Genomic DNA, 17,035 nt, shown 5'->3' with positions numbered 1-17,035 from the left:
TCCAAATAGTTGTCCCCATCTTCACACACATTGAATATATACTGAACATTATAAAACTAATCAAACCATTACAAGATGATGAAAGCTTTTTAGGTCTTCAAGACCTGATTTTGGGAAAGTCAATAATGACTACCATAATGTCTCTCATTCTCTTTGTAGTAGCCATCTTTATCTTTATATATGCTGAAATTGAACATGAGACTAGACTAATATTACTCTGAACAGTGAATAATAGTATTGATAGGTTTTATATCATAATGCTACAGAATTAGCATTGGGTTTCTTAATGTCTCTTCTTCACCAGAGTATCTGTTCATTACATTGTGTATTATATAATCTGTTCCCATAAATAGTTTAGAAATTCTTCCCTTGTGTGAATCTCTACATGTATATCTATCCTTTCTGTATTATAGGGAAAAACAGATCAAAACAAGACAACAAAATAAATTCCAAAAATCATGAAAAAGACATATAAAACCACAATATTAGGTGATCTACAGTAGTTACTATGCTTTCTCTTGTTATTTTTAATAGAATTGTCCACATCATTAGGCATTATATAGTTAAGCATAGCCTTACATAGATATTTTGATTAAAACACAACTTTGAAGACATTGTAGGATTTGAAAGCAGTTTTAATAATCAAAACCGGAATGGATATCTTTTACATCTTGTCATCTTCAGAATAGTTGTCTGTACTCTTAGACTTGATTCTACCAAGCATACCAAATTCAAATAAAATCAGTCAAGGCAAAATATCAGTCTAACAAACCAGCTTCAAATAAGATCAAGCATAGTAAGACAATGTAAGTAATACAGGGTTTCAGTTTAAGTAAATAGGAAACTAAGGACAGTTACTGTGGTATAACCTGCTAATTTTGGGTTAGCTGTCTGTGCCCTCAGGTCTAATATGAGTAGATAGACCAAAACAAAATATAATCAAACTAAATGGAGCAATAAGGCTACTGTGGCTTTTAAATCCTGATACACTTTTAACAGTGTCCTCTGCCTTCCTTTTTTAGGCAATTCCTCACCTTTCCCATTCTCAGTATGCTTTGTATGTTTTGGGTCCCACTAGCTCCTTAAGTTTTTAGACTAGGGGATCAACCTGTTATTTATCTCAGTGTTGCTGAACCTTTTTACCCCTGACCTTAATCTTGAGCTGTACTCCTCTACTTATTAAAGCCACAAGGTTTTCATTCCTGCCAGCTGTGTACTTCTACACTGCACAAAAGTCTCATAATTTACCAATTTATCTGTGGCTGCTGGACAAGTTGTCCCTATTTTTCTCCGGTTTCCTGTCACATATAGCATTGTTTTCTCATCTTTGACTCTCAGTTTATTAACCCTCTTTCAGGTTGAGTATATTTCCTATTCAGAGCATCAAGATGGATCCTGCCTCCGAATCTACTCTGTTGTGTTTCTTTTTTGTTAGTGTATCAAGGCTGTCTATATTAAAGATTATAGCTTACTGTCTCTGCCTCATCTGTGCAATTCTATTCTTCTGCTATTATTTGTCCACTTTATTCCTTCATTCCACTGTCTGCCCTGTTCATTGAGGCCTCTCTGCCACTATTGCTGGAATCCTGGTATTTTTTTCCTCTCTCCCTCTCTGGAATGTCCTTCAGTTTTTTTTGTAGGGTTGGGTTGGTGGCCAAGGACTCCCACAGTTCCTTTTTGTCTTGGAAATATCTTGTTTCTCCATTAATTTTGAGAGAGTGTTTCTGGGTACATCAGTCTTTGTTGGAGGTTATTTTCTTTTAGGGCTTAGACTATTTCCCCCAGGCTCTTCTCGATTTGAGAGTTTATGTTGGTAAGTCTGTCATTACTTTGATAATTTTTCCATTGTAGGTAATGCTTCTTTTCTCTGGCTGCTTTTAATAGTCTGTTCTTGTGGTGGATTTCTGGTATCTTGATTATTATATGTCTGGGTGTAGATCTGCTTTGGTTGTAGGTGGCTGGAGTTCTGTATGCTTCATTTATCTGGATATCATTTCCTTTTCCTATGGTTGGGAAGTTTCCCTCAATTATATCTGTGAATAGCTTTGTAGTTCATTTGTGGTAACTTCTGCTTCTTCACTCACATTTTTTATTCTTAAGTTATAAATCCTCTTGTCATCTTCTAGCCTTTGGATTGTTTCATCCTGGTTCCTTGTTATTTTTAAGAGATCTTTTCTTTCACGATCACACACCATAAATCTCTCTTCAAGTTTCAAGGCATTTCTGTCAAGGCATTTTGCCAGCTTTCAATGGAGTTTTTAGTTTCCTGGTAATCTCTTTGGATCTGTTTCATGTATTCTAGGTTTAGTTTATGTTCTTCTTGAAAGGTTTCTGTTCCTTTTCTGAGTTCCTCCACTCTTCCATCTGTGTTCTTTTGGGTGGGGTTTATCATTTCTTTAACTAATCTTTTTTTTTTATCAGTACTGGAAATCAAACTCACGACTGCCTGCTTATAAGGCAGATTCTTATGTCACTGAGCTAAATCCCCAGCCCCTAATTAATCTTTTTATATCTTGCCTCACTTGGATCAGAAGTGCAGTTTTAAATTCATCTGTGAGGTTATGAAGGTATTTCTTTATGTCCAATGATGCTGTGTCTAATATTGCATGATTACTGCACTGGTTCTCTTCTGTATTTACCTCTCCTGGGCTTATTTTCCCAGGGTCAGTGGCTGGAGGTTTTTATTTCTATCTCTTTTCATGTTAGTGGTTTCTTCCAGACAGGTGTGTCCTGGGGAGGGGGTCTCTGGCCCTCTTCGTGTTGCTTAGAGTCTTTCTGAAGCATGCTGACTGGGATTTTGCTGCCCTCCCCAATTTGCTGTTATCTGAGGTACATTCAAGGATACAGGCATAGTGCAGCCTAGCCTCGAGCCTCTGAGCCAGTTGACCCATAGTTTCCTTCAGGGACTTATGTTGTACCTTGTGGACATCACAGAGTCATGACAATTTTGTCCCTGTCTCCTGGGCCCCAACCAGAGGCATAGCTCAGCCCCAGCAGAGCCCACCAGTCCTCTCTGCACCAGGAGTGACCAACTGATGCCGCCATGGTGCCGGGCTCTGCCCAACTCCAAGATGTCCTCCAGTCAGTGACAGTAGGCATGGGACACAATCCCCAGGACTCACTGCAAATCAATGCAGTTCTCCATTTTGGCTCCACTCCATGCTGCACCACATCCTCCCACTAAGGGCTCGGGACCCAACAATTCCAATTATCAGTGGCTGTGGCTTCATCTCGACCTTGAATCGCCTGACTCCACGGCACTCCCAGCACAGTGCAGATGGGTCTCAGTGAGCATGTAGGACTCCAGCCCTCCACTTGTGTTTTCCCTTCCTCTGCAGAGGTAGCTTTTAGCTTGATGTGGTTTTTCCACATCTAGATCAGCATCCCGCCTCTTCAGAAAGCTGTGCGGTGCCCAGCTGTGGCACCCAGATGCATGGAGCTCTCTGCAGCCTCCTCTGGCATAGACAGTCAGCTCTGGCTGCTACTCATTGAGAGCCAATAAGCTCTCCACCTTGGCTCCACTCCAAACTGTGCTGTGTCCTCCCACAGCAGAAGTGACCCTTTTCAGGGCAAATGCCTCCATTCCTGATCAGCATCTTTCCCATTAAATGTGCCAGTAAAAATATTGCTGCCTTGTTCTGTGTCATTATTTCAGATATCGTGAGGTGATAAGGACACTGTAAAGTGTATTTTTCATTTTCTCTTTGTTCTTGCTTTATTCAGACCAAAAAACATGAGAAATCTTGAATCCATAGACACAGAGCACATAAATTACATCCTCAGAGCCATCAAGCACTGAAAATTGGAAAAGATATCTTACCAGCCTTTCTCAACCCTCCTCACCCACGGTATCTCATGTTATGGGCTGGTCAGTAACCAAAGAGGAGAGAACCTTCTCTGGACCGTGCCTTTAAAAGTTCAGGAACTAAAGTTTCTATTCCCCAGATCCAGGGATATATGCGTCTGGAAAGCTGGGAGTGTAGGAGATAAGGAAAGGCCCCAAATTATAGAAAAGGCATCAAATGTGACCAGTTGGAATCACTAAAGGTGGAAAGTTCAATGAATGCATAAGAAATACAAAATAACATACACATTTATCAGTGCTACCATTTAACAGGAACTATTTGAGTTGTAAGTAACAGAAGTGTTTGATCTAGAAAAGTTTTTAGAATACCTGTTGGCCCATGGGCTCAGGGATGCTGGTGACTCATGTTCAATTTCCTGAACCAGGTACAAGTTACATGGAGTTTACCTTTGATCTCCCTGGCTGTGTATTCTATTGCACATTACATTGTTTCATGTATTTCTTGCAAAAATCCTCTAATTCATAATAAAACTCATGGAAAAGATAAATAAGGAGGATAATGGTTACTAGAAGGTAAAAGAAAAAGCCAATTAATAAAGAACCACTACATTTAATAATATTTAGAATACAGAGAAGGGAGGGTGCTGGGGATTTAGCTGAGTGGCATAAGCATCTATCTAGCAAGTGCAGGGTCATGAGTTTGATCCCCAGTACCAAAAAAAAGGATGATGCAATTTTCACTTTTGTCACTATAAGTAGTGTCCAGTGCTAAAGTTGAGCATCACTTTGGATGAGCTGTGGTAAGATGGATTATTCTGTAGCTATCTATTAAGTTCACATATTTAAGAATGTGGTTCACTTTTGATATTTCTTTGTTGGGTTTGTTGACATCTAATGTTATTGATACCACTGAACTTACTACTGCAGCCAAAGGTACAAAGTAGAGTATGACAGTTGGTTTTCCCTCTATGCAATATCTGGATTTCCTGGGAATCATAAACAATGAAAAGTTGATAAACATACACACAGGAACATGGAAAAGCAGGACAACAGGAGAAACCCCATCACGTCTCCCAACTCTTGCAAGGCAGATCAAAGGGGCACGAATTGGGAGGAAAGCAATACCAGCTTGTACAATGTTACAGAAAAGTTATAAAAAAGATGAAGAAACAAGATGAGCTCCAAAAGGAAATAAACCAAAAGTAAACATCACTCAAACTGCCCAAAGTGGATAGTAGGTGTCTTAGTTGCTTTTTACTCATCACTGAGACAAAATACCTAACGCCCAAGGTTAGGGAAGGAAAGGTTTGTTTCTTACAGTTCTGAAGGTTTCAGTCTATACTCAGTTGGCTCGAAGGCAGGGTGGCATGGTGGGGCCACAGTTCATGGCAGCCTCAAGCAGCAAGGTGAAACAGGCAAGAGAGAGACACAAACCTTCTTCCTGCCATTACATTACATCCTAGCTCCACCCATACATGGGAGTAGCACTCACACCACCAATCTGAGCACTAGGGAATTAACCAATCACAAACACATAATTGCACGAGGCTTGGGGGCCACTGACATAAACCATGACATTCCACAACTGACCCCCAAAGACTCATACACAACCTTTATACAAAAGACATTTAGTCCATCTCCAAGAGTTGCCAAAGTCCTAATAATTTTAGCATTGCTGAAAAGTCCAAGTCCCAAGTCTCCTCCAGATCTATGGCAAACTCTTAACTATAAACGCTGGTACAAATAAAACAATGTTAAACATTTCCAAAATGCAAAGGGATGAGATAAACATTAAATTTCCAAAAGTTACAAACAGGGGAATATAAAGCCCTTGGAAACAAGGCAAGTCCAACATCCATCAGGGTAAATATTAAGTCCTAGAGTTCCATGCTCAGCATTTGAAGCAATCTGGATGCAAGCTCCAAAAGGCTTGGATGATTCCACCCCCATGGCACTTCTAAGGATTTCAACTCCTGCAGCTTCTCTCATAAGAGCCTTATGCTTGGTTTTTGAAGCTTTCCTTGGATGATCCAATGTTCCTGGCCTTTCTAAACTTCTGGGGACTCCACCACACCTTTGGCTTCGCCCGTACATTTTTACAAATTGCCCTTTCAGGGGCACACTGCTTGGCCTGCAAGGCCTTTTGCAATTAGGGTGGAAGCCGTCTAACCCTCAGAATTTGTACATTGCCCTTGCATCTAAAATCAGTGCCATGTGGATGCCACCGAGGTTTGCTGACAGCTGGAGCAGTAGCCAGGCTTTTCTCTCTCTTGGATATATGGGATGAGTGCCTGGATCACAGAGCTCTGTGAACCTGATTGTGAGTAAAATCTTCTCTATGTTGCTGCCATTCTGGAACCTGGTGTGGCTGCCACCATTTTGGAATCTAATATGACTGTCAACACTTTGGAACCTTAAATGGCCTCTGCCACCCTTCTGGAGCATGGCACTCTGCAGCTTTCTATTCTGAGCAAAGACTTTCACTTTTGCAGTTTTGAGGCTACAAAGGATGGAGACCCACTGTTTCCTGGGATGCCTCCTGGCCATGTTTTTTATTTCTCTGTTCCTTCTCAACAATCCAAGTCTCAGTGCTATCTTTACGATCCACACTTTACTGGAGTTTTTCTTCTGGCCAAACTCACAGCTTTTAAAACTATCCTGCTGGGCTCTTTGCTCTTGATTTATGAGACAAATCTGGCTAAAATCCCCAACAATAGCCATACCACAGCCTCAACATTTGGCTGCTTTGAAATTACTTCTCCCAGATTAATCAGTCCACCACCCTTAACCTTAGTCTCAGGCAAATTCTCAGGGCCCGAGCAAAATGCAGACTTTCTGGCAAGCCATGACACATATAGTCTGGAGTCCAACAACTCATGCAGTCTTTCTTCCCAGCAGAAACATCCCAAGCCTGGTCTTTACTGGCAGGCTTTTTATCTGCCTTCTGGTCTCCTTAGCTCTGACCAGAATCTCCTCTACAGAACAGCCTAAGATGTTGCAGCTCTATGTATTCAGGCAACATCTCTGAACATTTCCAAACTCTGCCAATGAGCCGTTTCCAAAGCCTCTCAAACCACATGGGTAGGCATAGTCACAGCAGCAACCCCATTCCCCAGGTACCAAATTTTGTCTTGGTTACTTTTTACTTGGCACTGAGACAAAATACCTGACACTCAAAATTAACGGAGGAAAGGTATATTTCTTACAGTTCTGGAGATTTTAGTCCATATTTAGTTGGCTCTGAGGCAGGGTGACATGGCAGGGCTGCAGTTCATGGCAGCTGCAAAAGCAAGGCAGAAACGAAGAGAGAGAGAGAGAGGGACAGAGAGACAGAGACAGAGAGACAGAGACAGAGAGAGACAGAGAGACAGACACACACCCACACACACACACACACACACACAGAGAGAGAGAGAGAGAGAGAGAGAGAGAGAGAGAGAGAGAGAGAGATCTTATTCTCACCATTACATCATATCCTGGCTCCATCCTAGGAAGGTGGAGCACTCACACCACCAATCTGAGGGCTAAACAATGAACCAATCATGAACACATAATTGCATGAGCCTGGGGGCCACTGACATAAATCACGACACTCAGAAAATAAAGAACAGGAAGAAATGACAAAGTATTTTCAAAACATAACAAATTTATGAAAGATTAGAATCCTTAAGAAGATGGTACACAGAATTACCTGAAGTAAAAAGCTATATAGTATTAAGAAATTGCAAGTGGGCATGGTAGCTCATGCCTCTAATCCCAGCACTCAAGAGGCTGAGGCAGGAGGATTTCTGTGAGTTTGAGACCAGCCTGGGCTACACAGTGAGTTCAAGACCAGCTTGAACTGCATGGCAAGACCCTGTGTCAAAAGGACAAAAAAAAAAGATTGAGAAATTGCAGGAATGATCAACAAGAAACAATGTCTGAAACTGAGAACAAAATGGTCAATTCTTAAGAAGTACTCAGAGAAGCCACAGAAAAAGAGTGACAAAAAGAAAAAAACTATCCAGCAGCTACTAGATAACACTAAGAAGACCCACTTAAGGTTAATTGGAGTTAGAAAAAAACTAGAAGATACACAAATGGAATTATTAACATATTTACAGAAATCAAAAGCAGAAACTTTCTCAAATATAGGAAAAGAGTTGAGCATTGAAAGAAGCAAGACTATCAGAATACCAAATGACTATGAGGAGACAAGAAGATCACTAAGACATCCTTATTAAATTACCAGGTATCAAAAGAGCCAGAATTTGAAGAGCAGTCAGAGAAAAACACAAAACCACATATTCAGTACACCCATTGGAGTTACACAGGCTTCTCAACACAAACATTACAGTCCAAGCAGCTTGGAGTGAAGTATTTCAATCCATAAAAACAAACAACTTCCAACCCAGATTAACATACCTAGCAAAGATTTCCTTCAATATAGATGTAGAAATGAGGACATTTCATGGAAAAGACCAATGCAGCTGATATGTTGCTATGAAACCCACACTCCAGAAAATATTCAAGGATATCCCAGACAGAAACAAAAAAACTAATAAAGGTAAAAATTCAGACAACATTAAAACACTAAACAAGGTCAATGCATATACAAGAAGGAAAGATGCAAGAAAAGGAAATAAAGCAGTCATCAACAAAGAAAGATCACAATAATAGTAAATTCTCAACACACCCCAGCAGTATCACTCAGTATAAGTGGCTCAATTCTCTGATTAAAGACAAGACTGCAAACTGGATCAAAATTACAGAATCCAACAATCTGTTGCATTCAAGAAATTCAGCTGATACAAAAAGATTTTCATAGACTAAAAATGAAAGGATATAAAGCAATATTTCAAGTACCAGGGCCCATAAAACAAGGATGAGTAACCACTTTAATTTCAGACAATGTAAACTTCATGCTAAAATAGATTAGAAGAGACAAAGAATTTCACTACATTCTAGTTAAGGGAAAAATCCAACAAGAAGAGATAACACTTATAAACATTCATGTGCAAATACTGGAGCATCTATACTCACAAAATAATCCTGAACATAACAATCAAATAGGTGCTAATGCAGGCCAGTTTGATTGCTTTTGCATGATAGCCAGCCCTCATGCTATAAGGTATACCAGTTTTTCTAATTTTACTTGGCCCACCTTCTGCAAAATCTGTTTGTTTTCCTCCTTTAACAAAACTTTGCTACCATTAAAAATATTAACCCAATAATAATGGGGCATCTGAACACCACACTTTTGCAAAGCAATAGAACAACTGAACAAATCTCAACAAAGAAATATCAGAAGTGAATCACATTCTGGAACATGTGAATTTAATAGATTGCCACAGAATTATCCACTTTACTGCAACAGACCATACATTCTTTTCTGTAGCAAATGGTACTTTCTCCAAAACAGAGCCGATACAGTTCACAAAGTCTAAATAAATATCAAAATCAAAATGAACTCATGCCAGACCACTGTGCAATGAAATTAGCAATTGATTACAGAAGAAACTATGAGAAACATAGAAGCACCTGAAAAATTAATAATACATTCCTAACCAACCAGTGGGTCACAGAAGAAATCAAGGAAAGAAATTTTTCAATTTCTGGAAGTTAATATTTGTGCAGTTCACTAGAACTTCGGGAACAAAGGAAACAGGCCTAAGCAGGAAGCTCACTGCAATCAATGATTACATTAAGAAAACAGAGTGAGCACAAAAGAGTAACCTGATGAGAATCCATAACATACCTGATAAATAACAGCAATCCAGGCCCACACCAAAATGCACAAAAAATATCCACATGCCAAAGAATGAGACTAAACCCACGTCTCATCACGTGCTAAAATAAAAATCAAATGATCAAAGATCTACGTGTTAAAACAAATACTTAAGTTACTAGAAGATAAAATCTGTGCAACTCTTGAAAACATAGGCATAGGCAAAAACTTTATGAACAGAACCCCAAGGGCACAAGAAATAACACTGAGAATCAACAAATGGGATCTCATCAAATTAAAAGGCTTCTGTACAGAAAAAACACCAACAGAGGGAAAAGACAAGCAACAGGAGTGGAAAAAGCAATGGAAAAATACACTAGCTACTCCTTGAAAAGATGAGTAACATCAAGAACATACAAAGAAGTTACTATAATACGCAATATATTAAGTGTTAATTTTCCATTATTTTGCTTTGAAATTCTGTATCATCATTTTTATTAGTTTTTGTTTTTAATATAAATAATACACAAAGAATTTTTAAAAATTAGACACTCATAATAAAAGAAACATTTAAAAATGGGCAACAAAAATTAATAGATACGTCTCAGAAGAAGAAGTACAAATGGACAATAAATACATGAGAAAGTGCTCATCATTTCTGGCCATCAGAGAAATACAAACTAAAACTACAAGTGGGCACCATTTTACTCCAGAAAGAATAACCATTGTGAAAAAAATCTGATCAAAATAAATCCTGGTGGAATGTTGGGAAAATGTAATTCTGATCCACTGTGGGTAGCAGTGTAATGTAAGACAGCCACTTTAGAAAGCAGTGTAAGGATTCTTCAAAACAATTTGACCCAGAAATTCCATTTCACCAAGTTATCCCATTACTTGGATCTTCCCAAAAAAGATGAAACCATTATATTTTAAGAATACATACATTCCCATGTTTACAGCAGCACAAATTATAATAGCTACATCTTGGAAACATGTATATCCATCAACAGCTGAATGAATAAGGGAGATACATAGAGTATCTCCCAATAGAGTACTACACTGACATAAGGAAAGATAAACTTGAAGCATCATAGGTAAATGCAAATTGAGAACATAATGTTAGTGAAATGAGTCTGATACACAAGCTCAAGCGTCACATTATTTTGGTCATATTGATGTGGAATTTAGGACCAGACCAAATGGAGACAGGGCACATGAGGGACTACCTAGTGGGCTGATGCAAATCTTAGTTCCAAATCATCAGCAGTGATTGGATATTTCCAATCATTTGTGTATGTTTCCAAAAGGAAGTACAAAAGACAGATGACATAATATCCTACAGTTGGTTGGTTGCACATGTCTTTGTCATTAATTGCTGGGCAGAATTCACTCTTACAGAAAATCAAGTAAGTGAGGTTACTATCAAACAACATAGAAAAAAATCCATCGTTGTTTGAGACTGGGCAGAGATGTCCTTCCAGGGATAGCTCTCTAGGTTTCAGAAGCAAGAGAAACAGCTCGCTGGAACTCAGAAACAAGAAAAACATTTCTTTTTGGCTGAGCATCTCTTATTCTGTAGTTGACACCCAGTGTCAAAGCTCATCAAGTTTGTAGCTTTCCAACGATGGGAATGGGCAGGGACTCCCAGTCTCATCTTTGAGCAGTGTTGGAAATCTGTTTAGTATTAGAAATATAAGTTTTAATTATTTCTCTGCATTAAAATAGCTTTTACGATACAAGAAACACAACACGTGTTTGTACCAAACGGTAGAGCCAAACAGTAGAGGATTAAATAGAAAGTAGAGAAAAGATCAAATGTTATATTTTCCCAAATTACAACTTCCATACTTTTAAAAGAATTTCAGCATAATACTAAATGATTTCATTTATACTTCTAGTTTAGGTTCATTTGCTGAAAAGAACGATTTGCATTATCATCTGTTTATTTCATTTTTATAAGAATCTTTTCTGGCTTCTGTATTCTACTCGAGTAACTACTTTGAAGATAATGATACATAGTGCAGTAACTAAAGTTATTCTTTTATTATTGACTATGAAATTTTATCTTATTTAATAAAATAAAAACATTAAAAAGTGCACTAGCAGACAGACATTCAGCCATAAATATCACTGTGGGTAAGAATCTGCAGGTAAACTGCGGCCCTTCCAGGGGGAGAACCACCAGTGTCTCCTGAGATCCACACCATGTTGGAACATAGGACCCTGGGAAACCAAGCAAGCAGCTCGCCTCCCTCATAAGTGGTGGCAGTGTGGCAGACTGCAGCTCTTCTAGGGGGAGAACCACCTCTGTCTTCTGAGATCTCCACCATGTTGGAACTTAGGACACTGGGAAACCAAGCAACCAGCCAGCCTCCCTGCTAAGAAATAGTGAGCCTACTTGTCCAAGGCTTAGAGTCAATCATCCAATTCCCCTACCCCTCTTCCTCTGTCCCCCCACTAGCAAGTGGGAACCAGAAATCTGAGCATATCTTGGGAGGTTGACTATGGCAAATAAGGGGGATTTCCTTCTACCATCTCTTTGAAGGCAAATATTTTTATTACTGTTTTGCTTTATTCTGATTAATGGTACTGCTCTATCCAATATTCTGTTTTGATAAGTTCTATAATTTTCTGTATTTCATTTTATTTTGATATACATGATTGAAAGAACAACTATGGTAAAGATAATGAAATATACTGTGATACCTAAGAAGAATCTGCAGGTAAGAGTCTGGTCTGTATACAGGGAGTGTGACTGCCAGTTCTGCTAGCTGCTGTCCAACAGAAATTCCTGCTGTCATGGAAACATTCTATCAGGCTGTCCAGTAGAGCAACTGCTGATCTTAAGTGACTCTTGGGCCCTTATTGGTCTATGGTTGCAGCAACTAAAAGACTGAAGCATTACTTTAGCACTATCTTAAATTATTTAAATTTAAGCAATTGGAGCCACATGTGATTTGTGGTTACCATATTACATGGGCAAAATTTACAAATTTGTCTTTAAAAATATGCAGGCTTTCTCTGATTATATTTTAAGAGGCCAAATGCCTGCAAGAGAAAGTGCTAGAAAACTGAAATAGTGAAAAAGATTTGGAAAAAACATTGAAAGCAAAAAGATTTTGAGAAGCCAGGATGAATAGACATTAACTGTCCAGTCACTGATGATTTGCTTTAAGCATCACAAAAGCACATTGGTCCACAATCAAGTTAATATAGAGAATGGTTTCCCATCCTCATCACAGTCCAGAAGGTTTATAATTATAATCCCAAGAAGAACTTATTTGAACTATAATTAGTTAATTCTAATCTACCACTTCCAGGGCAACCCATGGCAAGAAGAAAGATACTAAAACATATATGCAGCTATGGGGAGCCACGGGACTCTAAGTCCAGACAAGATGGACATTCACCAGAACAAAGGCATAAACCATAGCCCAACCAGGGTTTCATTAATTCTTCATGAGTCGTTTGGCTCAGGGATGAGTGATAGTCAGAGTGGCAGGAAATAAACGACTGCCATGACTACTGTGAGCTGGGCTAGGTAACAGGTCTGAGTTCACCTCAGTGATAACCAGAGGGCAAGAAATTCAGAGAGAGAGAAATATGCATAACAACTGTGATAATATCTAATAAACTGGGGCTGGTACTTCAGTTCTCATGTAGAGTAACCCTTTTTGCCCTGGGAAATCATAGCTTCTTTCTCAAGCTGTGGAGCATGTCTCTCCAGCCCACTAGACTCAATCACATATTTGGGAAGTCACTGGGTGGGTTAACAGTGACCTGTCACTTTTCTTCAGAGATTACACATCAGCTCTTCAGCCAGCCCAAATTACATTGCTTAAAGCCAGTTGACAGGACAAAGAAATAGCCCAGCCAGCTCTGTGCATATCAATACATGGAGAGAGGGCCAAGTTTATCCAAAATGGAGATAGTTGCTCTTCTTTCCAAGGAGAGTTATCTCTATAGTTCCCCACAAGTTAACAAATTACAGAAGAGGTGAAAAAGGTTTCACAAACATTATTCTATGCAGACATAGAATAATGTTATCAGCTTCCCAGCTGCTACTGCAGTTTCAAAAGAAAACCCAAAAAGAGTACATACACTTTAAGACACACTCTAGGTTCCTTGCGGTCCTTGATTAGCTAGCATCTTATCATCCCTGTGCCTTGGTAAATTGCTTCCGTAAAACCAGCCTATCAGATGCTTCAGGTGTTAATTTTAATCCATTTTGTATTGTTTTGAGTGGATGGAATTAGATTAAATTTTTTCTTTTTCTGCTTATGGAGATAGTGGTTCTATTGAAGAGACTGCCTTTTCTCTATCATTCGTTTTTGGCATTGTTAGAAAACAAGTGAATGTAAATGAGTGGATTTATTTCTAGGCTCTCTATTGTATTCCAATGGTTGACACGAAAGTTTCTATACAGTACCATTCTGTTTGGGTAATGATAGATTTGTAGCATATTTAGAAGTTGGTGGTATTATCCTGAAAGCTTTTTTTTATTGCTCAAGATTGCTTTTGCTATATAGGGCCTTTTGTGGTTTTCTATGAATTTTTGGGAAATTTTATTTCTTTGAAAACTGTCATTAGAATTTTGATAGAGAAGCTGCAGATCAGTGTGGGAGCTAGAACTGAATATGTATATATATATTGAAAGATTCTTGCCCTAGTATATATTACTGTACAATTATGGCATGGTCTAACATGGTGGAAGGCCAAAGTGGTAATGCATATCCCTTTCTCCTTTTTCTTCAGCCCTAATTGCAACTCCCTTTCCTGTTTCAATCAGTTCCTCACAGACCATGAATGTCTGTCCCATGCACCACTTCTGATCAGAAGCCATTATAACACTCTGTCTCTCTGTATCCAGTCACAGGAGATAGCCCAACTGCCCCAGGTTGTGTGCTCCTTTCCATGTCCTCAATAAACCTGTTCTTTTCATTTTTTACTTTTTTGCTTCTCTATTGCACCAGAAAACTGTAACATTTTGGTGCCTTGTGACCTAGACTGACAGAGTGCCTTGGTTCCTGAGAGTCACTCCCAGTTCAAGCTCCCCTGCCTACAAATCAATTTTCCCGCCTCCTGGACCTGCTTATTTGCTGCTGCTAGCCTGCATCCAACACCGACCCTCCTTCATCACAAGTGAGCTGATGTCTCAGATTTTCTGCTTCTGTTCCTCAGTGCATAACAGCTTTTCCGTTTCTTGCACTGATGAATCAAAGCTGTTTGCAACATTGAAAATTTACATGCTTGCATCAGAAAACCTATCCATTGCTGCCCCTGGACAGAGATAGCAGTTTTCATATTCCTTGGGCAAAATAGCCCAAGGCAAAACTGCTACCTTCTTGTTCTCTGGGACCCAACCCCACACTCTCAGGGACTGCCAGTGAGAACAAGTGTTGGGACTTTCTGTGTCACACTTTAAAAACAGGTGACAACTTCTTTTGATCTGTGATCCAGGACAGCTTTCACTTTCCTTGGGAGATGGAACTAGAGTTCTTATGTCCCAAGGCAAAGTTATTCTCTCAGGTCACTTATAATTTGGTCATGGGGACCATTTCCTGTTCCCCAAAAGACACACCTCTGGAGTTGCTGCTTCATAGCGTTGGTGCTCTTGGCCCCTAGAATGCTATAAAAACCAAAACGCTTATCTTTTAATAATACTTTTGTCACAATGGTGGCAAGTTGGCAGAGACCCCTTATTTTCAGGAATTTTTCACTTTGAGTACGTGTTCTTCTCTCATTCCGTCTTCTACAGCGGCCCAGATACTTCTGGTTCACTCTGTTCCACCAGGAACTCTCCCTTCCTCCCCACCAGATCCCTTAGATGATGTACCTCCTATCTTTACTGTTCCTTCCTAATCCTAACCCCTCGTCGTTTTCAGCCACAGGTCTCTGAGCCCCCTGTTTCATTCTTTTTCTTTTTTTCACATCCACCAGTCTCTAACGCTTCCTTTACTTCCTCTCCACAATCTTAAGACTCCCCAACCCAAGCCATTTATCCCATCAGAAGGTCCCTCATCTTCTTTCCCCTCTGCTCCTGTGTTGCCATTCTCCCTGCCAGCTTACCACATTTGGTCTCATGCACTTCAACCACCAGTAGGCCACATAGTATTCAACTGCCATCTTGCAATCCCATACCACATGGTCATCAGCAGCCATCTTGCTGCAGCTCACATAGAGGACAGCTACTATCTTGTGGTCCTCTGTCATGTAACAGTGTACCATCATCTTGTGATAGGTCAGAGGATAAATGGCTGTAATCTTGCAGTCCCTCATCATGGGATTGGCAACAGCCATCTTGTTGCTGGTCACATGATGACCAGATGCTCTCTTGTGCTCCCTCACCATGTAACTGGCAGCAGCCATCTCATTATGGGTCTCATGGTAACCAGTCACCATCTTGTGCTCTCCTGTCACATGGTGACAAGCAGTCATTTTATGGTGCATCACTCTATAACTGCCACAGACGCCTGCTGGGTGGTTGGCTGCTCAGTGGTCATCTACACTTCCCATTCCACAGCCTTCTCAGCCTCAGTCCCTTTTCCCTTTCAGAAACAGGCTGATTCTGAGGGACTAGTTTATATTCATGTCCCTTTTTCCCTCACCAACCTCTCTCAGATTAATGATAAATTAGATTCCTTTTCTGTTGACCCACAAAATTATTTTAGATAGTTTAAATTTATAACTAAGTGTTGCATTTTACATTTCAAGGACGTTTATATGATTCTAACCACTACCCTTAGCTCACAAGAGTGGGTTCAGGTATCCCAAGTAATTAAAAAAAAAGCTGATCATATGCATAAAGCTAATACTACTAAAAGTGAGCATGGGCCTGCCGTTCTTATATCAAGAGATCTCTGTTGACTGACCTACAAAAAGGTTTACACTAGTTTACTTATTATAGTTCAAATTTTCCAAATATGCTTAAGTGCACTCTGATTTTGTAAGATGTTTGTCATTCTGTATATCTGTTTTCTGTTTGTCCAGCTTATACTGTACAGAACATCTGTCCATGTTTGTCTATTTGTCAGCTCTGTAAATAGCTCTCCTTTTTTATTTGAACTCAACAATATTTTCTCTCTTCCTTTTCATTTTGCATTTCAGATCATTTAATCAAGATTTATTTGGCTTATAGATTGAAAAGCATGCTTCTACCTAGGTTGCCAGCTGGTTAAAATGTTGCTAAAACTGGTTAAACAAAATCTTTTGGGGTGAACAGAGATTTGACAAGACTTCAATTGATCAATAAGAAAGTGATCACCTGGTGACTGTAACCAGTTCTTATCATTAATTGGAGGCACCAATAATCTCCATAGCCTTATGGGAGACACCCCAACTAAAGTTCATATGGTTAAGACAATCCATTGTTGCTGATGGTATATTCACAGCTTCAAATATAAAATTGGGATTGTTTATGACGTTAAACATTTTCTTTCAGATCCACACATCTGCCTTTTTCTTGTGCTCCAAACAGGAGATTCAAGTCAAACCAACATGAGGTCACCAGTCAAAAAATAATT

This window comes from Cavia porcellus, unplaced genomic scaffold (assembly GCF_034190915.1).
Source record: "Cavia porcellus strain 051 isolate PalLab524CR breed Dunkin Hartley unplaced genomic scaffold, mCavPor4.1 scaffold_28, whole genome shotgun sequence".
NCBI classification, from domain to species: domain Eukaryota; kingdom Metazoa; phylum Chordata; class Mammalia; order Rodentia; family Caviidae; genus Cavia; species Cavia porcellus.
Note: the sequence above shows the minus strand (reverse complement) of the source record.